Below are 26,517 nucleotides of genomic sequence, written 5' to 3' on the forward strand. Positions count from 1 at the left end.
GTCTAACCGGAATATATGGGGGGTAAAATGAAAACCTAAACACAGAACATGCAGGAAAAAATGAAAGATTCCGAATGCATATAACTCGAACATTTCTTACTGGATCGGCATCAATTGATAGGGAATAGTTCTACGCTTCTATTGCAATTTATAAAATGTCATTTTTAATTAGATAAATAATTGAAAAACTGTAAAATGTTAAGCGTTATCTAACCGCCCTAACTGCCTCGTTTTGATTGGCCCGATTTACGGTTTCCCTAACACAGCCATCAAAACCAAGCAGGCTTCGAGAAATCGGCATTTCAAATACATGAAAGTTGGGGATATTTTTGTTCCGACTGATATTTATTTCCTTAACACAGATTTCAAATCTATGGAGCGCAGGGAAATTGGCATTGCAAATTCATACAGGTCGGGGGTATTTATGTTTCGATTGAAATGTGTTTCCCCAACACAGACATCAGAACCAAGGTGTCTGGGGAAATCGGCTTTGCAAATAAATGCAAACTGCGAGTACTTTTGTACTCGCTTGCCTTTGTGCAAACTAGAATATGTTTCCTTAACACGGTAACTTAGGGACCTGGGAAAATCGGTAACAGGTAACTTAGGGACCTGGGAAAATCGTACAGACACTAGAGGCGAATGAACTTTCAGGTTTAAATCCTCTATAGTATAGAAAGTATAAGTTGAAGTTGTTGGTTCATGCAAGCCGGGGGTACTTCTGCACCCGCAAGTTTTTTTTTTGCACTCCGAAAAAGGGTTTTCCTAACACGGATTACAAAAGTGGGTACGAACACAACACTTTGGCTCGGTTATTCAAGATTGTATTGAAGAATATGCCTTCATATCTTCTGCTCACTGAAATGATTGCTAAGTTTAGGTAGTCCCACGTCAACCTTGCGGTTATATTATACATATAACCCACCCATTTTTCTTGATCATAACACAGTAAACTTATAGATTGAAACGTGAGCATGGGTCAATATAGCAAAATATACAGAATTTTGAATATTTTAAAGAAAATTGAAAACAAGTTATTCGAAAGGACCGAAAACACATTTTTGAGACAATACCCATTGGATAGAGAATATTTTTATCCATCTTCAGCCAAATTTTGGCCGGAAAAGGGTCTGAGAAAAGTTACGGGTCAAAATGTATACAAGTTGTAGGAGGGAAATTAATAAATTTAACGAAAATGGAAATATAACTTTTTCACACTCGAAAATTTTTTTAGAGAAACAGAGTACGAAGTCGAAATTTTTAGGCGATTTTTTAAATGCTTTAAAATCGTGAAATATCAACGCATGAAGATGGGATATAAATCACTGTAATGCATAATTTACATGGTTTTACACGGAATGTTTTACAGAGGAATTTGTATCTCGATGTATGTAGACGTAATGGACATAAAAACATCGGGAAAAAATCGATTTCTTTCTGTTTTCTCAAAGATAGCAAATCCAATTAACGTTATCAACTATCTTTCATTTGATTACTATAACGTTGTTGTAGGACCATTCAGTACAGAGATATTATTATTTGAACGAAAAATTTCGAATTTATATTAATTTATTAATTTCCCTCCTACAACTTGTATACGTTTCGGCCGATAATTTTTTTCAGACCCTTTTTCGGCCAACAAAAATTTGGCTGAAGATGGATAAAAATATTCAAAAAATTCAATGAGTATTATCTCAAAAAAATTGTCTTTGTCCTTTCGAATAACTTATTTTAATCTTCTTTAAATTAACTAATTTCTCCCACACAAGTTGTATAGGTTATATAACTTTCCTTAGATCCTTTTCGAATGAGTACTATCTCGAGAATGAGTTTTGAGTCGTTTCAAATAACTTTCTTCAATTTTCTTTAATATAATTAATTTCTCCCATATAACTTGGCCTATAACTTTTCTCAGACCCTTTTCCGATTAATAAAATTGTGGCTGGAGGATAGGAGGAATATGTCTCTATCGGATAACTTGGATAATTCTGTTTTTGATTTTCGAAATTCTGTATATTTTCCTATATTGACCCATGCTCTCGTTTCAGTGTATAACTTTTCTCTGTGACGATCAAGAAAAAAATGAATCTTGTGGAAAAATGAATGATTCAATTCTCTATCTAATGAGCATGATGTTGAATGTTGTTACTTGATAAACAATCAATTTATTTCAACTCAAATAATTCATTATTCATCAAATTCAGCAAGACGTTGAACAGAAACTTGCACGCAACCAAAACTTTTATCCGCCGAACTTTCACCCGCTAAATACACACAAGTCAAAACATGCGGTCCCTGGCGTATGTCTTACAGATTTCTTTCTGGTTCTTTATATGTTAAATACCAACGTATTCCTCATAAATAATATGGAGCTAATAATGATGTTATTATAACTTTAAATATTAGTGCAAGGATGTCATCATAGTGTTAACGTACAATTATGTATTGAACAAAACCATAATTGAATTATACTTCATTATTAATGAATTTGTCTGTATTTATATATATATTTTATGTACCAGTTCGATTCATAAGTTTGTCTAATGTATTATTTTTTGTATTGTTCTCTTATCAACTGATATGCAATCTCAGTATGGAGAAAAATATGAAACATGAAATTAAATGCCAAAGCTGGGACAAGTCGCCATCATAAATGTTAAATTATTCTCCGCTAAACTGGCGAACAAACAAAAAGAATATTCTCATTCAATGATATGTATTACCCTCACGGATATGAATGAAATTTCGAAAAACAGATTTGCCACTCAGATAAAACCATTATTATTACCTAACACTTTTTCGACCGTTCAAGCCCACCGTGCACAACCGTTCGAAAGTCTCCAGCGAGTGTTGATCTGTCATCATTATTCGACTGTGTGTGCGAGTGTGATGTTTTCCAATTCGATTCGAACGCGGTTCACACTCACACAGCGAACCGCCGGTGAGCAACATATTCGAACGAAATGGAGCACCACAAGATAGCATTCACATAACATAACACATCGTTTCACGAAAGCAGCGCTGCACAGGACACACACACACATCCAAGCGAGAAGAAGAACCGACTACAAAGCAAAAGTGACAGCTCTCGTCGGACACTCCAGGAGAGAAGATGTAAGCATTTTCCTGCATCGTGTGACAAGAAGGTGGAAATCGTGCAGAAGAAAAAACTGCGAAGAAAGTCTGGTGTGCAAAATATACGCTAAAGTTGCCGTTAGGGTCTAGTGTATCTAGTACACGAAAGTCTACGTTGAAAAGTAGTGTTTTAGTGAAACTAAAGAGGGGCCGATTGCGTCGTGAGAGTGTAGTGTTGAAACGCAGTGTGGGCTCAGGGAGTTGGCCAATAATCAAAATAAATTGTGTTTTTATTGCGGAAAAAAAGTGCCCCATCACACAACCAATCAGCTAGGCAGCCGTCAGGAGGGGCGAGTTACGGTAGTGAATTAAGTGATAGCACCCAGTTTTGGGAGTGGAAGTCATCTTTGTGCACAGAAGCTATTGGCTATTGTGGCGTCTTCACTGGAATAGTAGTGTGTACGCAAAAAGGGGAAGCTGAGGAATCGCAAGACGCAAGGGAGCAGACCTTGGCTGATATTATTCTTCAAGGCAGACGAGATTGTGTGATTTCCTCGTCATCCAAAAGTCAGCAAGCAACAGCAGCAGCGCGGGGACCAGCATTAAAGTAAGTGATACAGTAGCAGTAGCAATAATGAGTTGGATGTTGGAACTGTGGTATGACAAGGGTAGCCTCAAGACACGCACACTGAAAACTAATTTAGAATTCTGGAAGCGAATGGGCATCCTTGCGGGTGTCATTATTTCGTAGAAATGGAATCTGTTGACACTGGCCGGGGCCTTACGTTTGGTAGTGTCGTATTTGGGTGTCGCCGGCCGGACGTATGGCCGCTCGCAACGGCTACCGATTTGTAATTGGAATTCAATTATCTCATTATTTGATAATTTACGATAGCATTATGTGTGCAACTCTTCGTTGGGCGTTTGCGCTACAGACCGTCACCGAAAGTTGTGTGCGAACGCAGAGCCGGCAAAGAAGAAACAGAAATGTTTTTCTTTTGTTTAGCGCTGTAAACAAGTGATATGGCAATAAAACTGTTACCAACATGTTTGGTTTGGCGTTGATCCTTTGATCAGCCAAGTCGCAGAGTGAAAAAAAATTATAGGAAGTTGTGTTCAAGACACGACCGCATTGTTGACGTAGAACTACGCTGTGGTTTAATTCAAGTCGCTTGTTTATAACTGCGGATATTATTATAGAATGCAACGAGAATTTTGAAATAACCATTCTACCAGTTTGGTCACCCTGAATGGTTTTTTTTTATTGTAGAATCATTTGATGATAATTGTTTGATGATTCATTCTTGTGCTCAAAGAACAATACATGCTCGACATAAGCTGTCATCCTTAGTGGAGAAAGTTTTGCTACTGGCAAGCGAAACCAAATTACATACGAAATTCTAGAACGACATTTACTTTCTTGGTGACTAAATAAACGAAATAAACTCTATCTGTTCATCATCCTAACAAGCTCGAAAAGAGTAGCACTGCTTCATTATGATCAAGATTAGCGCAAATGCAATCTTTGTCGAATGCAGTTTTGTGACTGGCACGCGTACCCAAATAAGTTAAAAACATAATATAACTTGGTACACAACCTTAACACCTGCTTCACCATAGCGTCAGTTCAATGCATTGATGACAGAAAACAAACAATGTTAACTGCTTGGAAAAAAGCTAAATATTTCTTCTTCTTCTTCTTTTTGGCTTTAAGAGGGTTTAAACTTTTCAGTTCATTCGCCTCTAGACTAAATATTTGCTTCAGCAGAGATTTATAACTAATACCCTAGCGTAAATATTTCCCTCCCGCTATCTTCCCTCCTTGTTTATATTTATCATCACGACTGCATAATTTGCAACACAAAACAATCATCAATCATAGCATAAAGAAATTAGGCGATTGTTGCATCGTTACAGGGCCAATGCACACGGGAGCAGATACAAATAGGGTTTCAGCGTAGCGAAGATGCGTTATTTTTACGTACGGTTTATGAAGCACGCACGTACGCACACAAATATCCATATATCGATGGGTTGAAGCAACAAAATATACACACACTTATCTCCGTTTTGCACTCTTCTCAACAGAAACCCTTTCTGTTAATATTGCCAATCTAGATTAGCTTAGCTGTCATCCTTTGTGGAGAGAGTTTTCCTACCGACATGCGAAACCAAATCACTGACAATATTCCAGAACATTTATTCTCGTGGTGAGCTGACTATAGCTTAGCTTGATCATTACACAATTGATTACACAATTGTGTAATCATCAAGCTAACACAATTGTGTAGCTCAGAACTTGAATGCAATGGCGTCAGTTTGATGCAATGATTGCAATGCCAGAGACATCAGCGAGTGAGTAATTTGGTCGCGTCCACATCTCAATCCAAAACGAAAACATGTGATGACGCAAAACAAGGAAGAACAAGCGATATTCATTGCTCTAAATACAGAACGATACTAAAAGTTTGCCTTTCTTCCTTGCTTGAGACTTTAAATTTCTTCAGTTCGTTCGTCTCTAATCTTCAAAAAGGCCCTTGGAAAACTTTACTTTATCCATCATATTACTCATCCACCCCCATTGCCTTGAGAAAGGCATTCGATCCCTCGCCGTCCAGCTCACCCAACAACGATGATGCTCAGTCGATTTTGTCACGAAGAATGAAAGTTTGCCTCAGCGAGATCCACTGTTTATATTCTAGGCAAATATTCCCCTTCGTTCTTCTTCTTTTCCTCTGTTCACGGGGACTTTATATCTTACGATTTTCCCTTCGTTGCTCGTTATTGACAGCTCTGTTCGGGAAAGCATACAAATGGACAAAACAAAAATTCATCAATTTAAACCATATACAGACTATGGGATTGTAATGTATAGCATATCAAACAAATCTTAGGGAATTTCCGATTCGTTTGGTATATAAATCGCCAAAATCTGTTCGCGGAAAAAATAGTTATTAACGTTAACTTCATTTCATTAAAACGTGACCTGATTTCTGATTTGGCACCCTTAATGAAAGACGTAGTTCTACGTTAAAAAGAAATGGTAGAATTTTAAAATATTCTCCCAGAGACACACGTTTCCTAATATTTCGGAAAAATGTTCGGTCGGCATCTGTTGAACATAGTGCTAAAAATGATTCAGATGTGAATGTGAATGGCAATCCTAGTTTTTTTTAATGAAAATTATGCTTCTTCTGCATTGTTTCTACAAATTAGCTCTCCAATATTTGCCTATTTACCGATAGTTTTCAGTTTATTCATTCTAAGAAGATCTGATCTTTTAGATAATTTTTAATTAACCCCTTAGTCTACGATTTAATTTTCAAAAGAGCGATCAAAATGCAAATGTTCCGATCGCGCATCGGGTAATTTCACCACTCTGCTTAATAAACAAAATGTTATTGCTTTCCTGGTATGTAAATCGCTCTCCCGTAAAATATTAGTGAATCGTCCAAAGAAAGCAGCAGTTTGAACCCATAGCGAGACCTGCAAATAGAGTACTAAACAAGAAAAATTATCGGTTCTCTTTTTCAAGTTCTCCGTTTTGAAATTGACGTAAAAAATGTATGTATGTATGTTTGATGTTGATGTCCACCTTTCGATTTTAAAGACGCATTCCCACACATACCACTGCATAGAATGTTGTACTTCTGGTACAATTTGCGATGAAGTGCTCAAGAAATGGCTAATCGTATCAATATGAAACATTAGAACTTATTACAATATGCTGTTTTCGATCTGAGCATTGGAAAGCATGAGCATGGAAATCTATGCAAAAAAAAATTTTTTCGTCAAAGCAACAAATTAGCATTGTACAAAATTTATGAAAGTTTTCAAAAATGCATTAATTGTTGAATTATCCACCATTTAATACGAAGGAGACATTTTTCATTCATTCAAAAATATCTCTGTAGTTAAAAGTTCAACTGGAGCGTTATTGGGATCAAATGTAAGCTTTTTGATAAGGTCAATTGGATTTGCACAAAATCTTCGAATAAACATACAAGAAGAAATAGATGCTTTATTTTTTCTCTACAAACAGCAAGATGAAAATATGTTCGTTCGTACTTTAAGTCTAAACTTCAAACAACATACAAGCAGGGTTTTTTTTATCCCATTTGTTTATTTATTTAGGCTCATTGGCATTTTAGCTGTAGCAGAGCCGGATTTGAATCGTGTGACATGTACACATGTTTTTTGTCGTATCTTTAAATGGCACATTACACAGTTGCCATTTTAGGCAACTAGAGTAGAGTAAGAGTATTCTTTGTATAACATTGCATACGGTACATTACACAGTAGCCATTTAGGCGTAAGAGTATTCCTTCTGTTCTTCCATTATTCAGTTAGACCACCGGACATCGGAGGCAGTTGATATGATCATTGTTGTGTTATTAATAGAACAACGACCCGATGTTTCTTGCAGAGCAGAGCAGTTGCATGGATGAATCGATTTTATTTCGACCGTGGATAGATCTCCATCGCTGATTATTGTTGCGTGGACGTGATTATTCTATAACAACACAAAGATGGTCGATTGAGGGCCCTGAGTTCTGACCTCACGATCGATCGCTTATTAAGTTAAAGCGCAACCAATGTGGCTACGAAGACCCCCCTTCAAGCAGGGTTGCCAACTTTAATTTTGAAAAATCAGGAAAAAAGAAAATAAAAAACAGAAAAAAAAATCAGGGTAGCTGGGTAGCATATTGGATTGTTCGGAAAGTTCGTGCCGATTTTTGGGAAAAATAGCATCGTTTGTATAGGCAAACATACATTTATTCAATTGTATATGTATAGTTTTGTTGAACAATCTTTCGCTAAAAAAGCAATCCTCCCAGAATATGTTTGTATTCTCTTCGAAAAATGTTAAAGATATTTTTATGCTGTCCATAGGTTTTAGATATAGATTTTTGCCCTAGAGTGAGTTTGGAAGGAATTTGAACTTGTGATAAACTGAAGGTGCAATGTCGGATTAGTATAGGTGGTGGCCTGAATAATTTTTCGTGTTGTCAATGAGACATGAAGTTTGTCTTTGTTACATGTTACATTGTTACGGACGTTTATTCGCTCTGATGATGATTGTGTGGTCATAACAAGGTTAGCTCATTGAATTCCTGCGCATACCGTTGATGAATTAGGCAAGATGTGATTCTCATTTGCTGCGATACCGTCGATTGTTCCAACAGTATGCATTCGACATATATTTCAGCATGGAGACTGAATACCTGAATTTAATCAGAATCAACCAAGCAAATGCGGTCAAAACATTACGTACGCTTGACAGATGAAACAAGTTCGAAGGGATATGAAGAAAACATTGATGACTCGACAACTCTTCTATCCACATATGTCGAAAGTTTACGATATATGAATGAAAACATGTTCGTAACAAACGCAATACTCATTCATTGCATTCACTTGTAACAAAGAACGTAATCTACCACAAAGCATTAAATTAATCAAATATGTGAATCGTTTTATCTATAGAGTAAATAAAGCAGGGTGGCAACTCAACCAGGAAAGCCGGGAAAAACAGGAAAAAGCCAGGATGTTTTTTCACCAGAAAATAACCGAGAGTTTTAATTAAAAACTAGGAAAAATCAGATGGAATAATATGTTTAACTATTATTTAAATGTAGTACACTTGTATGTTGTATGTACACCATGAAAAATTACACCATTCCTTTCGATTAATTTATAATTCAGGCTGTTGAAAAACGTGAGTATTAAGGATTCAATTACACCCAGGTTTTTTTTTACGCGGGGGATACGTACTAAGTAGACAGGGAAAGACATTCACGAATCGCTGACCTTAAAAACCCCGTCCCGTTGTACCGCCCGGCGAGCTCCCCGTTATCCAACACCTAAAATCCACGTAAGAATCATGATAAGATGCGGTACTGAACGCAAAGCTCTGTTACAAGCACTAATTACCGTAATATGCTCTGAGGGAACATGAGAGAAAAATGTGAGCTGAGGGTAGATGTGATATTGCGCTTAAAAAAACTGGGTGTACTAAAAATAATAAAAAATACTAAACATTGAAATAGTCGATGCCGAAGAAGATCAATCAAAATCACAGTCGTGTGTACAGTCGAATACAACTGTAGTTTGTCAATTTCCATTGGAACGCAGACACGAGTCAGGTCGTGAGCTCATTTGGGCAATCCTCCTTAACAAGTGGTAGACCTGAACCCATGTAGAGTTTCATGGGTTCAGGTCTACCACTTGTTGCTCTAGTGCTAAGCTTTTTCCGCATATGTTTCCGGACTGTGAAATAGCACCAAAGATGCAAATCAGCAGAACTAAAATGAGCTGCCTGATCACATTGTACTCTTCGTTTACTAAAAAATTGCAAGGATAATGTATCGGAGTCGACGAAACGTTAAATAAGATTTCTCAAAAGCAATAGATGGAAGTTAGCGTCCATTACTGGAGTGCAACGAAGAGAACGGGGGAATCTAGATACATTGGCTCAGCTTTTCTAAGCACAACGCGTGCACTGAACTTGCTCGACGGATTGGAGAGATGTTTTGAAGCTAATCCTAGTTTGAAGCGGGTCAATCCAGCATGGACGGTCCCCATGTTAATTGGAGAGTAATGAAGCAGTTGAAACAAGGAATCCGTTAAATCCGAGGCAGCCAGAACTACGATCTCATGAATATAGGAAGCTGCGGTTTGCATGTTGTGCCTTCTTTGAATGGAATGAAAAAAACTGGTTGGAAAATTGATGAATTCCTCCAGTGCTTGTACAGCCTATTTAAGAACGTTCTATTAAGATGGGCGGAGTACTCTTCAACTACTGGATCGGCAAAGTTCCCCCTGAAGTTTTGTGCAATAAGATGGATCGAAAACCAACCGGTGGCAGAAATAGCCATGGATAGCCGTACCTTAAAACCTACGTAGCCGTAGTCGAAGCACGAAAGAATCGTCAGTACAAAGATATACATCCAGATTTCCGTAGGAGCTTTGCTGTTGTTTTCACAGCCAGTATCTTTAGAGCAGTTGCAGAGACTGTTGTGGATACATTGCTTGGGGGCTAAATTAAGCTTTTTCTTAACATCAACTGCTGCAGTTAAACCATTTTTGACGAGCTTTCAGAGTGACGAACCTATGTCATCTTTCTTTTTCTCTAAACTAACAAACCTTAGCAAACCAGTAATGGATAAATTGATCGAGCCTGCACTTTTGAAAGGAAGTCTGAAGTCCCTCATAAACGTCTATCTTTCTAACGATTCGTTTCTGCCAGCAGCTAAAATTAAATTGGGATTCGCTGTGAAAGCTGCAATCAAAAGTGTTGTGGAGAAAAATCAAGTCTGAGAAAAATATCTTGAGTTTTCGACAGAACTAAACGGTACTAAAGGGTGTGTCACATCAAATTGCATCACGGAAAAACGCTGTAGAAATTCGCCCAGTAGACCGATCCTTTTGAAAATTTTAGACAGTAATATAAAAACTATTAAACAACTTTTGGCATTTTCTTTTTATTCATACTTCGAGCCCAAGCCCGTATGCTCGTACCTTCCTCTCTACCCCGTCCATAAGGTTCTGTACAACGTCAGCTTGTAGTTTTTTTTGAACAGAAATCCATTTTCTCTTGAAGTCCGCCTCCGATTTGACAACTTTTGGGTTCTTCCGGAGGGCCTGCTTGATAATCGCCCAATATTTCTCTATTGGGCGAAGCTCCGGCGCGTTGGGCGGGTTCATTTCCTTTGGCACGAAGGTGACCCCGTTGGCTTCGTACCACTCCAACACGTCCTTTGAATAATGGCACGAAGCGAGATCCGGCCAGAAGATGGTCGGGCCCTCGTGCTGCTTCAATAGTGGTAGTAAGCGCTTCTGTAGGCACTCCTTAAGGTAAACCTGCCCGTTTACCGTGCCGGTCACCACGAAGGGGGCGCTCCGCTTTCCGCAAGAGCAGATCGCTTGCCACACCATGTACTTTTTGGCAAACTTGGATAGTTTCTGCTTGCGAATCTCCTCCGGAACGCTGAATTTGTCCTCTGCGGAGAAGAACAACAGGCCCGGCAGCTGACGAAAGTCCGCTTTGACGTAGGTTTCGTCGTCCATTACCAGGCAATGCGGCTTCGTCAGCATTTCGGTGTACAGCTTCCGGGCTCGCGTCTTCCCCACCATGTTTTGCCTTTCGTCGCGGTTAGGAGCCTTCTGAACCTTGTTTGTACGCAGGCCCTCCCGCTGCTTGGTCCGCTGGACGAATGAACTTGACAAATTCAGCTTATTGGCGACATCCCGGACCGAACTTCTCGGATCACGTCTAAACTGCTTAACTACGCGCTTGTGATCTTTTTCACTGACGGAGCATCCATTTTTGCCGTTCTTCACCTTCCGGTCGATGGTTAGGTTCTCGAAGTATCGTTTTAGTACTCTGCTGACCGTGGATTGGACGATTCCCAGCATCTTACCGATGTCCCGATGAGACAACTCCGGATTCTCGAAATGAGTGCACAGGATTAATTCACGACGCTCTTTTTCGCTCGACGACATTTTTCCAAATTTACAAAAAATTGACAGTGAAGCATGGCCAACGTGATCTATACACTCTTATCTGATTTTAAAGCGAAAGCTGAAGATATAATTCCTAAAAATTAAATTTCTACAGCGTTTTTTCCGTGATGCAATTTGATGTGACACACCCTTTACATAGCATTTCTTCGAAAAATGAAGGAACGATCACCTTTGTAGTATCTCGTGACACGGTTTATTTTTTGTATCGATCTAGCAGTTATTGCAAACTATACTGATGGTGCAAAAAAGCGCATGAATTTTGTTCTTGAGCATTTCGTGCAGAAAAAAAGAATCAGTGGCATCGTGGCGGACAAATGTTAACAGGAATTCGTCGAGTTTTGTGATGCTTTAGGTTCGTGCGATATTCTAAAAAACCATCGTCGTAAAGAAGAACGTTTGGATATCTTGTGGATGAAGAAATTCATAGGCGCAGCGGGAAACGAATATACAAACTTGTTTGACTTAGTCAAAGGGATCCTCATTCTGTCGCATGGCAATGCTACATTGGAGCGAGGTTTCTCCGTGAACGAAGTATGTTTGGTTGTAAACCATAATGACCAGTGCTTGATAGCTCAGCGCATTGTTCACAATGAATTCATCGTTTGCAAACCTGTATAGAGTTTGCATCTGTATTAAAAACCAGGAATTTAATAAAAATCTACCAGTAAAACCAGGAAAAACCCAGGAATTTCAAAACACAAATCAAGTTGCCACCCTGTTTAAAGTTCTTCCATAAAATCGGCACGACATTTCCGTCCAAGTCGAGTAATTCGGAATATATTTCGCAATACCAAACTAAGTTTAGTGAGATGATGAATCTGTGGATAAGTTAAGTGGTAATACGCACTGACCACTGATTAAAGAATATGATTTTTAGCGGCCACTCGGGTAATGAACGATCAAAAACCGTATCAAACTACGCACAATTTGATAATTCGAACAGCGTGATGAGAATATTACTATTTTCGAGCTAGCAATGCTGCTGCGATGTTGAGTTCCTTACATAGATTTTGCTACAGAGCTACATCACAGCTTGTTTGAGAGTTACGAAACTATCAACTACACTTACTGTAGCATTTGTAGCACTATCGACAAGCGTGAGTTATGAGAAAGAGTGATCAGGAATAGCATTAGTTGGCGACTTTTCTGATCTTGAGGTGCTGGTAAAACGCGAGTTTCACGCAAACGAGTGTAGAGCAATTCACTGGAAACCATTTCGTAAATTCATAACGAAATGATTGATCTTTTTTTTAGATGCTGGATGTATACTAGGGTGCCAATGAATGTATGGGAAAAAATCGACCCTAAAATATCAAGAAGTTATCCTATACAAAACGTTCACCGCCTCGAAAAAACACCCTATGCCAAATTTCAGCTCAATCGGACTGAGGGGGAGGGGCGCAAAACGATCAAAGTTTGAGTTTTTTGAAAATCGAAAAATCATCCAAGGGAGGAGTAAAGGAAGTCGGAGTTTTCGAAAAAAAAAATTTATGCCAAATTTATTAAAATTGCATGAAGCGTCGAGATCTAGTATCATCTCGAAAAATTTGTTTTGTCAAAAATCGGCGCTCTGGGACTTCGGAAAACGAAACGAAAAGTATGGTTTTGAGGGCCAATAAAAATAGTTATCCCGATTTTTCATTCGAAACATGCTATGGAATGCTGATTTACACGATAATATACGCTATGCAAAATATTAGCTCATTCGGACTTCATTTACTGATGTCATAGACGTAAAATTTGAGTTTTTGAAGAACGAGTGTCGATTTTTGACAATTTTTTTCTTCGAGATGACACTAGATCTCGACGTTTCATGTAATTTTAAGACACTTGGCATCAAATTTTTTTTTCGAAAACCCTTGGGTGATTTTTCGATTTTGAAAAAACTCAAACTCAAACTCAAAAACTCAAAATGTCCGATTGAGCTGATATTTTGCATAGGGTGTTTTTTCGAGGTGAACATTTTGTATAGGGTAACTTTTAGACATTCGAGATGACCATTTTCATTGGCACCCTAATGTATACCCTTTGGCATGAACAGTCATAGCAAATATGAATTATACCATTTTGGAATTGGTAAAATGGAGATTACAGGTCCAAGCTGGCTAAAAGCCAATAAAAGGACCATGTTGCCAACATGATAGTATCAAACCTAGATGATAGTATATCAATCTGTATCTAAACTTCAGTCCGGATTCAGAATCTACAATAATAGATAGATATCGGCGCCAAATTACCCGGCGTATTTATTTTTGGGTAGGTGCCACTTTATGTGCAAAGTTTGAAAAGATCGGTAGAGTCGAGGCAGCGGTCGGTTAACTCGAAATTGCTCAATCTTAGTCTTTGGCATAGTTTCAAGTCTTAGAGTTTTTTATTTTACCGATAACGGTTGAAGCCGTTGGAATTCCATTATCGAAAAGCGTTTTATTAAATTGATGAATAACCGGTAAATTCGATTAATTTTATTCTTCGAAAAAAAGATTGGGAGAAAATAAATTTTCTAAATCATAGACTGAATAGAACTCAGTAAAACAGTTCGAAAGGCACCCCTGGATACCGGTAATAAATAGTATCTTCACTCAAAAACGCATTTTATGTAGCACATTCTATCAGTGTATATCAACAAATATTCACGAGTAACGAATATGATTTTATTTCAGTGTAAATGACTTTTTTTTCAGCTCGAAACACACTGCCCTCATTATATTGATGACAACAACAAACGAGTTCATTTTGTTCACATCGCTGATGCATGAACAAATTTGCTATAATGAATGAATGTGGCATTGAGTGGGGCTCATAACTTCGCTGTTATTTATGCTTTGAATATCAAAAACAACAAATTGATATTCATCACATTCGAAACGATATTCGTTCTGGCATTGATTTTGAGTCAAAATTCAAAGATAAAATAAAATTAGTCAGGCTGGACCATTTCGAGAACAAAAAACGCCAGAGCTCGATGAAACGAACTTAGCAAGAAATCGCGCAGGATTTTGTTCGGCGAGACTGTAACAACGGCATCGCGAACGATTCCTAAACACCGTATTGCAATTGAATAACAATTGCTCCTAGACTCGATGGTCAAATGGATTACAACATATCATAATCTTCCTGTTGCCTGCGTTGATTTGGAAGGACTTGAGCATCAGTACAATCCGACCTACATAGAAACCAACCGCACACAGCTACCTCTGGTTAAAAATAAACAACAGCTGATATTCATTTGGGTAGAATGAAATTCAGTTGTAGCATCTTGAATAATCAAGATGAAAATGACATTGGCTGGAAAAATAAACAACCAAACATATTGAAGAACAAAAGTTCATTTGCTCATATTCACTGGTAGTCTGGATCTGTCATTTTGATTTTCGTTTGGAGTATATAGGTTTTCGATGCAACCTAGCCCCAAAATATACACTTTTGAGCTTAACGAAGATCACACTGAGCACATTATTCACGCCGGCTCAATATATTGCCGCTCTCTATCCCGTTCTAAACTTACTAAGTATCAAAATAAGGAAGAGGTGGATACTGCATGGACTACCGAAAATTTAAGGTACTACTGATCACTTGGTTCTGGAGAAGTCATTTCACCTGTTATCTCACGATCATAGAATAGAATCATCAAAAACATTGCCTAGATTCCGATAGCATGGAAAGAGAAGAAAAATTGCGATCCCCCCGATCAACATATCGTTGATTCCACAAAATTTTGAGAATAGCTTGCCGTTTTTCGACCATCTCGTCTAGACCATGGCATTCCATGACGCACTTTCAGTTCGTGTTTTTTTTTATTCTTCGCTTATTTTTCGTCGGCGTATTTTCGCCACTTCAGTGTCAATCATCGACATCAGGGAGACGACTCCACCTGTTCCTACCTATCAGTCTCAACAACTCATGAGCCGGGCCAACTTCTTTTACTTCCCCTCCGAAGGAAGACGTAACCAGACATTTTTCGCCCCAAAAAATCCCAACGACGCCAGCTGGGATTGAACCCAGGCTGATCGGATTGTGAGGCTGTTACACTAACCACACAACCACTGGCGCCGTCGGAGTTCGTGTTGAAGGTGCCAAATTTCGTGTTGAAGTCGCGCTTAACCCTTTCCCGTACAACATCGAGTTTTACTTACTTGCATAACATAGGGCACTAGGGGGCTGTCCACATACCACGTGGACAACTTTAAGAGGTATAGGAGGTAAGAAAATGTCCACTCTTGTCCACGGAGAGGGGGGAGGGGGTATAGACTGAGTCCACGTGGACAGGAAGAATTTTCTCTCCGTATTTATCAATAAACGGATTGAGAAGCCTGAGAGTGCTGCCCAGTCAAACGTTCATATATTTTCTCTCATATCATGGATCTTCTTCAGTGAAATCTGTATTATAAAAATATCTCACGTGAATTGTGAATGACCAACTATTTCCTATGATCGAACTTTTATAGTTACGGGGTATTCATAGCCCTCATAGCCAAAACTATAAAAATCAAACGATTGCATAATGGTTGAGATTCCATGATATGCGTAAATGATTTTTATCAAATATAATTTTCTATACGTTTTGTTATATCTCGAGAACAATATATGATAATAACGTCTGTATAGTTTTTCATACAGAATTGCGTGTAAAATCATTTTTCCAAAGTATTTTCATTTCATTAATTTCTAGGAATAAATATTTACATTTGCAGGAGATTGTCTATGCATCACTAGTCGTCAACTTAAAACAATTGAGCCAGTGTTCTGATAAATTATAGAATGTTTCAGGAGGTGATAGAGGATCATATTTGATGAAAAAATCCTACGCATGTAGTCAATTCTCAACTAGGACATTGTTGAATTTTTGTTAAGTCTAATTTTATGTCTTGAACTGACTCTGATTTAGAAAGTACGCTTCTTAGAATAATTATACTGTTCATTTGAAAGATAAGAAAATTTTGCATAGAATGCAATTGTAAAACTTTCAAATTAATAGAACCCAGAATCAACTTTTAAATGTAAGGAACCAACTTCAAATTTTGTGTTTTTAATTAATTTTCCAAAAATGCATGATAAACTGGAAGCTCTCCAACCACTCTACAGTTCCTTCCTTAACACAACACTATTATCCTTCTTATTTTCTTCCACTAATTTAAATGTGTTTACAACATAATTTTATGCAAATTTTCCTCAAATGAAAGCATCGTGCGCACTTTTTGAATATTTAGTTCAGTCATTTTAAGGCAAAAAACCGGTCTCAAGGAAAAGTTCAATAATTCTTTCGTAGTTAAGATTTGATCATCAGCGTGGAAGATTTTTTATGATCCCCTATCTCTTAAAATTTTTCGGATCAGCTACCTAATAACCTATATATAATAATATTATTTTAAACAGATATAATAGTTTTCGATATTTTATTCAATTTATGAGAAAGTTTTCTCAATAGTTTGAACATTTATGAAAAAAAAATAATAGAAGGTTGATAAATTTCTCAAAAAAAAAGTTTCAATCGGGCAACAGGCTTCAGGGCCATTTTTGGAAAAAATGAACAAATTTTCAATAAAATGGGGAGGATCGGGGCAGCGGAGGATTAATTTGGCGCTGAATTGCTCTCTGGTAAACTGTGACGTTTTGATAAGGATTTAAGTGGAGGAAAACTAAAGAGCAATACAAATAACTTATCGTGCAAGATTAGTAAAAAATTATTGAGTTGTGAGTTTTCTGATGTTTTTTCCCCACGGGTATTTTGGAAGCTATTTAGACACTCAATGCAGGATGGTCAATAAGCAGTTGAAAAATAAAAAAATATATATAGATATTGAAAATATTTTTAATAAGGTATTAGTACCCTTTGAAACTATTGCGGAAAAGGTTTCTAATGCGCTGATGACTAAATGTGAATTGATCGTGTGAATGAACAGACATTTCCTGTGGCGAAATGTCGAAAATGTTTTGAGTAATCTTTGAAACGCTGTAACTATTTTATTAAATAATGCATTCGTCAAAGCATCAACTGGACCATGTATTAAATATTTCCAAGATTGCGATGAGTAGATTTGACCATGGATTTGCTGTGCGTTCATTATTTCATGAAATATTCTTAATTCGAAATCAAAGGATAATTTTTCATTCGATAGAGAATACCTCTGTAGTAAATAGTTCTACTGAAACTCTCTATGAATCAAATGGACGCGGAATAATCATGTTGATTGGATTGCTTTTAAGCATATATTCTCAAAATCTAGAGAAACTTTGATAAAAAAAAAACTATAAACGCTTTATCTTTTCTTGCAAAGTATTTTATCTACAACACATATACACATCACACACTAGAAATTTGTAGCTTGAAAATGCTGTATTTTTTATCTTAATGTCATCGTTTATATCGAAGATACAGGCGTTCCGAAATCTCTGAAAAATTTCGACCTTTTACTCCTCATCCTTCGTCAAGTGAGGATCTATAGATATCAGAACATGCTTTCTACTTTATCGTTTCTTTTCACATCTCTGTCCTGAATCTGGCTACGGTCACTCTACAGGTTTCCATTTCAGCAATACAGCGTGGGTCCCCATTTCCGATTCTTGAAACCAACTTCACAGGGATGCGAAGCTCAGTCGCCATAATACATTCTTCATGCACAATTGTGTACATTCTAAGTTATGTATTAATTTTTGTAGAAAAATCACAATTTCGTAGGATTCTTAGGTTTGGTGTATATTTAAAAATGATTGAAAACCGTTAATTTTGCAATCTCTATGAAAACTACCAACAGTTTGCAGTTTGCACAGTTATTTCGATATTCGTGCACCCTAATCATATTTCATTGTTACACATTGCTGATTGCTATCAAATCCTTCATCGACGTCATGTTTTATACCAATATTTTGTTTACTTTTTCAAGTTTAGTCACCGATATACTTGGTTTGGATGAATCGCGTGCCTAGATTCCAGTTTTCGTCCGCTTGATCCAAAGTGAGTTTGACTTACCCCAACAAAACAAACAAAACAAACTGTTTAGCTACAGAGCACAACAGTTGGCGGAACTTTCTGGCAGCAAACCGGAACGAAAATCACTTTTTGCGCGGCTCCAGAATCGACGTCATAATTGCCCCAGTTTTGGAAGTTTAGCTCGGTCCGTTGTACATTTGTTCTCTCCTCGAGGGGGTTCCAGGGATCGATATTTTCTTTCCGCCAAAGACAATTGGCACAAAAAAAGACACATAAGCTCAACGCATCAAGGAGGGAGCGTTATGTTGTGCCTTATTCCGGCGTCGCTCCATGGTAGAGGTTGTTGTTTATGGTAGGTCTACTATTGAAAGCGTCGTCCTGCGCGAAGCAACACACAGCCACCGGCGGCGGCGGCGGCTCCCTCCATTGAACACTATTTCCCGGCTCTGAGTTGGTGTATGTGGAACCGTACGCGCGAAAACACTTCCACAAAGGGGTGGTGACACGAATAATTGTCTTTTCTTGCATCCACCCACTGTGATAATACCACCAGGGGAGCAACGGCAGCAGAATCATCCCCTTCGGCATAGAAGTGTAGGGAAGAGGAGCGTCAGTGCAACAGAAGAAATCGTGAATGGCAATGTTTCGATGAAATTCCCTTGAGAAATTCCAACCCAACTGTGCGCACTGCTAGTTGTCATAGAGCGAGAGCAAAATGGAATTTTAAATTACGCTAATGCATTTGATTACTTCATCTTACGGTTACACCCCACTGTTCACCGATGTGCAAGGCGGGTCCCACTAATAATGACTTATTTTATGAGGGAGATTCCCAAAAATAGGAGGTTTTTCGGTCGGTCAAACCTCGTCCGGTTGTCTCATTCTCTGCTACCGTTGTCTCACAAGTCCGTTCGCAAGATCTGCTGTTACACTGCTGAGGTTCCGTTACGCATGGTAGAGATAGGAGAGAAAAAATCCAACAACAATACACCGAGCTCTCATGATGCTAATCACGGGTCGGCTGTAATCACCATCCGAGCTATGTGATGTGATGATGATGACGATGGGCACTGCCGGTTGACCGCCGCTGAGATGCAATTTTAATGAGGGGCAGCGAAAGCTGCAATGGCATTTACACATTTGTGAATGGAGCACATCCCTTCCTCAATGAACGAACCTTCTCTGTAGTTGTTTTTCTTGCGATGGTTGTCTCCCTCCATGTTTGATGTGACGCAATCTTCGGAGTTTTCTCATTGCTCGGATTTGTTGATCGATAACCGTTGCTAAAAATAGTCGCTTTTCATGCCTCGTTTAGAGTTCCTTGTGTGATCAAATAGTGTTTACGCTTAACGGCAGGAAAGCAATTAGTAGAAAGGTTAGACAACGCGTATCTTATGACCACAACATTTGGTAGATTGTTCACGATTGGTACTGGTATCCAACGACGTAACATTGAAATTTTGCAAAATTAAAGCTGTCAATGTTGAATATGCGTCTGGTCTAATGATGATGATGATCATGATGGTCCCACCTCATACCCCAACAATGGTTTGAGCTGGACGATTTATCATTAAGGTAATATTAAGAATTTAACCTTACACATGAAAACCAGTATATCAAATAAAACGGAATGGTTTTATTCCAGATGGTAATTTTTGACTATTAGAAGAACATCGAAGGAATAGGCGAAAACTGGAAGAAAAAACTAAATGTGGGTTATATCTTTGATATAACCGCAAGGTGGACGTAGGATTAACATTGGCATAGAAATTCATAAGTAACGTTGACATAGCAATAAACATAAATCTTAGACATTGCATTTTTCGAATAAGGTGATTATCATACTACTTCGTTTAGCCGGAAAATAATTATAATAACGCTCAAAGGGGGAATCGATTCCTCCTCTGAAATACCCAGCGCAAATAAAGGGTGTGTCACATCAAATTGCATCACGGAAAAAACGCTGTAGAAATTCGCCCAGTAGACCGATCCTTTTGAAAATTTTAGACAGTAAAATAAAAACTATTAAACAACTTTTGGCATTTTCTTTTTATTCATAATTCGAGCCCAAGCCCGTATGCTCGTACCGTCCTCTTTACCCCGTCCATAAGGTTCTGTACAACGTCAGGTTGTAGTTTTTTTTGAACAGATATCCATTTTCTCTCGAAGTCCGCCTCCGATTTGACAACTTATGGGTTCTTCCGGAGGGCCTGCTTCATAATCGCCCAATATTTCTCTATTGGGCGAAGCTCCGGCGCGTTGGGCGAGTTCATTTCCTTTGGCACGAAGGTGACCCCGTTGGCTTCGTACCACTCCAACACGTCCTTTGAATAGTGGCACGAAGCGAGATCCGGCCAGAAGATGGTCGGGCCTTCGTGCTGCTTCAATAGTGGTAGTAAGCGCTTCTGTAGGCACTCCTTAAGGTAAACCTGCCCGTTTACCGTGCCGGTCATCACGAAGGGGGCGCTCCGCTTTCCGCAAGAGCAGATCGCTGCCACACCATGTACTTTTTGGCAAACTTGAATAGTTTCTGCTTGCGAATCTCCTCCGGAACGCTGAATTTGTCCTCTGTGGAGAAGAACAACAGGCCCGACAGCTGACGAAAGTCCGCTTTGACGTAGGTTTCGTCGTCCATTACCAGGCAATGCGGCTTCGTCAGCATTTCGGTGTACAGCTTCCGGGCTCGCGTCTTCCCCACCATGTTTTGCCTTTCGTCGCGGTTAGGAGCCTTCTGAACCTTGTATATACGCAGGCCCTTCCGCTGCTTGGTCCGCTGGACGAATGAACTTGACAAACTCAGCTTATTGGCGTCATCCCGGACCGAACTTCTCGGATCACGTCCAAACTGCTTAACTACGCGCTTGTGAACTTTTTCACTGACGGAGCATCCATTTTTGCCGTTCTTCACCTTCCGGTCGATGGTTAGGTTCTCGAAGTATCGTTTTAGTACTCTGCTGACCGTGGATTGGACGATTCCCAGCTTCTTACCGATGTCCCGATGTGACAACTCCGGATTCTCGAAATGAGTGCACAGGATTAATTCACGACGCTCTTTTTCGTTCGACGACATTTTTCCAACTTTACGAAAAATAGACAGTGAAGCATGGCCAACGTGATCTATACACTCTTATCTGATTTTAAAGCGAAAGTTTAAGATATAATTCCTAAAAATTAAATATCTACAGCGTTTTTTCCGTGATGCAATTTGATGTGACACACCCTTTAGTACCCACTCTCCAAGCCCCGATAATTGAAATCATCGTTGATCCGGGCAGGATCAGTGTTTGGATTTCGATCAAAATCGAATGATACACAATGTGTCATGCAAGTAAACTCTCACGAACATATAACCAAATATGAGAGGATCATTCACATACTTGTATGAATGTCAGTAATCACTTGTGTAATATTTAGTGATTAAACTGAGAGAGGAACGAAGACTGTTGATTGCATATCCGATCTGTATCAAACATCGCATACCATTTTCGAAGCCTGCATACAAGTTTGAACCGCATATATCGTCCCATTTTACTATAGCGAAACCCACTGCACAGAAAAGCGCAAAGCAATAAATGATACAAGAAAAATTACGTCATCATTACGTCACCATTTGCGAAAAGCAGCGAATGGGAAAAGAGATAAAACGCGAGAGTTTTTGCTTCTCACTGGAGCGGTGTTGCTAGTAAAACTATGCGGTCTATATGAATATACACATTTCAAGGGATAGAGGCGTTAAAAATGGAAAATATAATCTGACTACCCTTCCCTTAGCCTCTATCGAGCAAAATAATCATATAGTTTGCACTCTCTGAGACTTAAAAATCAGGATCTGCTACATTAGCTGAATATGAATCTTTCGCTATGCGTTGTCCGTACGATCCTGCTGTTTCATGATGCATGGAGAGGTCGATATGCATATGTTAGAGGCAAAGAAGAAAATAAGCTTTCTGCACCGAAAGCGTATATGATAGCTTTGCTTGCATGCTGGTGTGCAATGAAGTGCGAGCCGATGCAGAGTTGTCTCGTTCTCTTTTGTGTCGTGATTTGCAGCACATAACAACAATAGAATACCGCTGGGGGAAATGCTTCCTGAAAGATCATATTTGAACGAACGAAAGCGATTTTTTCAATGAGTGGATCATTTGGCAAACACTGGGCAGGATTACTAACACTTGAAAAGGAATGGATTCCTTCTCGGAATTATACAGTAAAAATGAGATCCCCTTCCCAACAATTCCAACTTCCCAATAACGACGATCGATTGCAGCATTCGTAAACAAATATTGATATGTAATATAATATGCACTTCGATAATATCCACTACATCATATCATATCGTGTTCTTCACTATCAAATCCGTGGACATTGGTACTCATCGGTATCGGATTATCACTCGGTATTCGCTAAATGCGTCCGGCGTTAGGTGTGGCTTCAGAGGAGAAATGGAATTGAAAAACGACAAACGGAAAAAAGAGATGTTGCAAGTTGAAAGGATATTGGCAGAAAACTTCTGCATTTTATCTTTCGAATAATGTGATTATCATACAACTTCGTTTTGCCAGAAAGAGATTATTAACTCTCAAAGGAGGAATCGATTCCTCCGAGGAAATACCCATCGCAAATTAGAATCGACTATCGATTGCGGCATTCGTATACAAATAATTTCATAATGCAGCCTTCATCAAAGTGATTTCTTTGTTATGGTGAAATATCCATTATCATATTATCATTACTATCATTACTATCATTACTATTATTATCAAATTCATAGTCAATGGCACCCATCGGTATCGAATTATCATCGACACCACGATTTTCGCTAAATGCTTCTTTCAGTTCGGCCTGCAAAAACTTTTCTGAACTCTAATCCATCAGATTTGGTGTCCCTGAAAAGGGTCGTTGATTACATGTTAAGGTACTAAGATAGTAATGAGCTGCTTTCGTGGTGCCTTACCACCGGTAGATTTACGAGCTGTCTGCTTGGTCCCAATGAAACGAGTCCTCGCGGTACGAGAGTGGAGGTAGAAATGAACGAAAGCAGGCAGGCATGTAATGAATTATAGAGACTTTAAACTTTTCCAGTTCATTCGCCTCTAGCCCTTGTCAAACTTTACTTTACTCCTGCACTACATATCCACCCTCATTGCCTTGAGAAAGACATTCGATCCCTCGCCGTCCAGCTGTTGTCCAGTCGGTGTACACACAAAGAATGAACGGGAGCAAAGAAAGCGTCATGCTTTATACCCATCCGTTCGGTTCAACTGCAGAAGAGAAATGGAATTGAAAAATAAGACCATAATACATAGGCGTCTGAGTGCGACCGTCCTCATCTCAGATCGGCACATCAACTGAATGGATTTCCTGTTTTCTGTGCAATTTTAAAGCTATTGAAACAAGTTTTCGGGTCAACAATTAACAATCATATAACTCGTGGACAATGAAATGATTATCATACCACTCCGTTCAGCCGGAAAAGATGTATTAACGTTCAAAACCTTGCAGTCCAGCGTCACTCTCTCGTTTTCGAAATTTTGAACTTACACCTCGATACAGAAATGCAAGACGTATTCCTACGTCAAAATCCAATCCCAAGGCATGTCAAGCAAGTTTTCAATCCGGGAAGATCCTTGACCGATCGGGAATTGAACCCAATATCTTGAAGTTTCCACGAGAGCCTTACTCTGAGATCTGCCATAGTATAGAAAAAAACTCGTTATAACCATCTGCTAGTACGATAGCTTACGAGTAAAGGGTGTGTCACATCAAATTGCATCACGGAAAAAACGCTGTAGAAATTCGCCCAGTAGACCGATCCTTTTGAAAATTTTTGACAGTAAAATAAAAACTATTAAACAACTTTTGGCATTTTCTTTTTATTCATACTTCGAGCCCAAGCCCGTATGCTCGCACCTTCCTCTTTACCCCGTCCATAAGGTTCTGTACAACGTCAGGTTGTAGTTTTTTTTGAACAGAAATCCATTTTCTCTTGAAGTCCGCCTCCGATTTGACAACTTTTGGGTTCCTCCGGAGGGCCTGCTTCATAATCGCCCAATATTTCTCTATTGGGCGAAGCTCCGGCGCGTTGGGCGGGTTCATTTCCTTTGGCACGAAGGTGACCCCGTTGGCTTCGTACCACTCCAACACGTCCTTTGAATAGTGGCACGAAGCGAGATCCGGCCAGAAGATGGTCGGGCCCTCGTGCTGCTTCAATAGTGGTAGTAAGCGCTACTGTAGGCACTCGTTAAGGTAAACCTGCCCGTTTACCGTGCCGGTCATCACGAAGGGGGCGCTCCGCTTTCCGCAAGAGCAGATCGCTTGCTACACCATGTACTTTTTGGCAAACTTGGATAGTTTCTGCTTGCGAATCTCCTCCGGAACGCTGAATTTGTCCTCTGCGGAGAAGAACAACAGGCCCGGTAGCTGACGAAAGTCCGCTTTGACGTAGGTTTCGTCGTCCATTACCAGGCAATGCGGCTTCGTCAGCATTTCGGTGTACAGCTTCCGGGCTCGCGTCTTCCCCACCATGTTTTTCCTTTCGTCGCGGTTAGGAGCCTTCTGATCCTTGTTTGTACGCAGGCCCTCCCGCTGCTTGGTCCGCTGGACGAATGAACTTGACAAATTCAGCTTATTGGCGACATCCCGGACCGAACTTCTCGGATCACGTCTAAACTGCTTAACTACGCGCTTGTGATCTTTTTCACTGACGGAGCATCCATTTTTGCCGTTCTTCACCTTCCGGTCGATGGTTAGGTTCTCGAAGTATCGTTTTAGTACTCTACTGACCGTGGATTGGACGATTCCCAGCATCTTATCGATGTCCCGATGTGACAACTCCGGATTCTCGAAATGAGTGCACAGGATTAATTCACGACGCTCTTTTTCGTTCGACGACTTTTTTCCAAATTTACGAAAAATTGACAGTGAAGCATGGCCAACGTGATCTATACACTCTTATCTGATTATAAGCGAAAGCTGAAGATATAATTCCTAAAAATTAAATTTCTACAGCGTTTTTTCCGTGATGCAATTTGATGTGACACACCCTTTATTCCGTCCGGCTATCCCAGGTACGAATCCGGTTTCCACTGTAGACCCTATAAAATTTCATTGTATGTCGTTTTCGACAACGTTTAAAATTTAGGTTGTTTATGTCTACTAAAACGCGCACGTGGCTCAAACGTTTTTAGACTACTCATGTATATATTTTTTTTCAAATCTAATTTAAAAGCAAAAAATAATGCAAAAAATCCACCAGCGTCATCAGTACGAACAATCACATGTCCACCTTCTATAAGACCACCTTGGATTTATTTCGTTTTAACACAAACAGTTATAATTTCAACAAGATATTTTCATACATTGTTGAATGCTTAGGATAAAGTATATTTATCGTCAATTTCGCTTAAAAGGGTCGCTTGTTTATTTATTGGGCTTAAATATGATACTTTAAACTGTCCAGTTTGTATAAGACCATTTCTGTCATCAGGTATCTGCTCCAGTGTTTTCTAATCATGACATTATCTTTGCGTCACTTGAAGTGTCCCGCGTTCCAATATCGGATGTTTATGTTTACCGTGATTATAAAAATGTAATTATGAGTGAACTTTTGAATGCAGATGGTTTAGTTAATTGGTCTTTATTTGAGAGAATAGATGTTCCAGATATTGCAGTTGATTTATTTAATGATATATTAGTTAAATTATATGACACCTTTGTTCCTGTGCGCTATTGTTAACCTCGAGTTAATCCATGGTTTACCAGCAAAATAGCTGAAGCTATCATTGAAAGGAATATCGCCTATCGTATTTGGGTATCGAACCGTACCTTCGATAATCATGTCCAGTATAAACAAATACGCAACAGAATTACTAATTTAATAAATGTATCTAAATCAGACTATGTTTCTAGCCGAATTGATTCTTCAAATTCCAGTAAAGAAATATGGAATAAATTGAACATGTTTGCTGATGATGTGCAAATATATTTCT

General features: G+C 39.0%; 1 protein-coding gene across 4 annotated transcripts in view; it reads left to right on the forward strand.

The window, feature by feature from the left end:
• LOC129776886 (actin-binding protein WASF3) overlaps window positions 1–26,517 on the forward strand; it is an 89,547-nt gene that overhangs the window by 3,445 nt on the left and 59,585 nt on the right. For all 4 annotated transcript variants that reach the window (XM_055782799.1, XM_055782800.1, XM_055782798.1 and 1 more), the window contains exon 2: window positions 3,020–3,682. The gene's annotated coding sequence lies outside the window, so the exon portion shown is untranslated. The remainder of the gene's footprint in view (window positions 1–3,019; window positions 3,683–26,517) is intronic.

Source organism: Toxorhynchites rutilus, chromosome 3 (genome assembly GCF_029784135.1).
Source record: "Toxorhynchites rutilus septentrionalis strain SRP chromosome 3, ASM2978413v1, whole genome shotgun sequence".
Taxonomy (NCBI): Eukaryota; Metazoa; Arthropoda; class Insecta; order Diptera; family Culicidae; genus Toxorhynchites; species Toxorhynchites rutilus.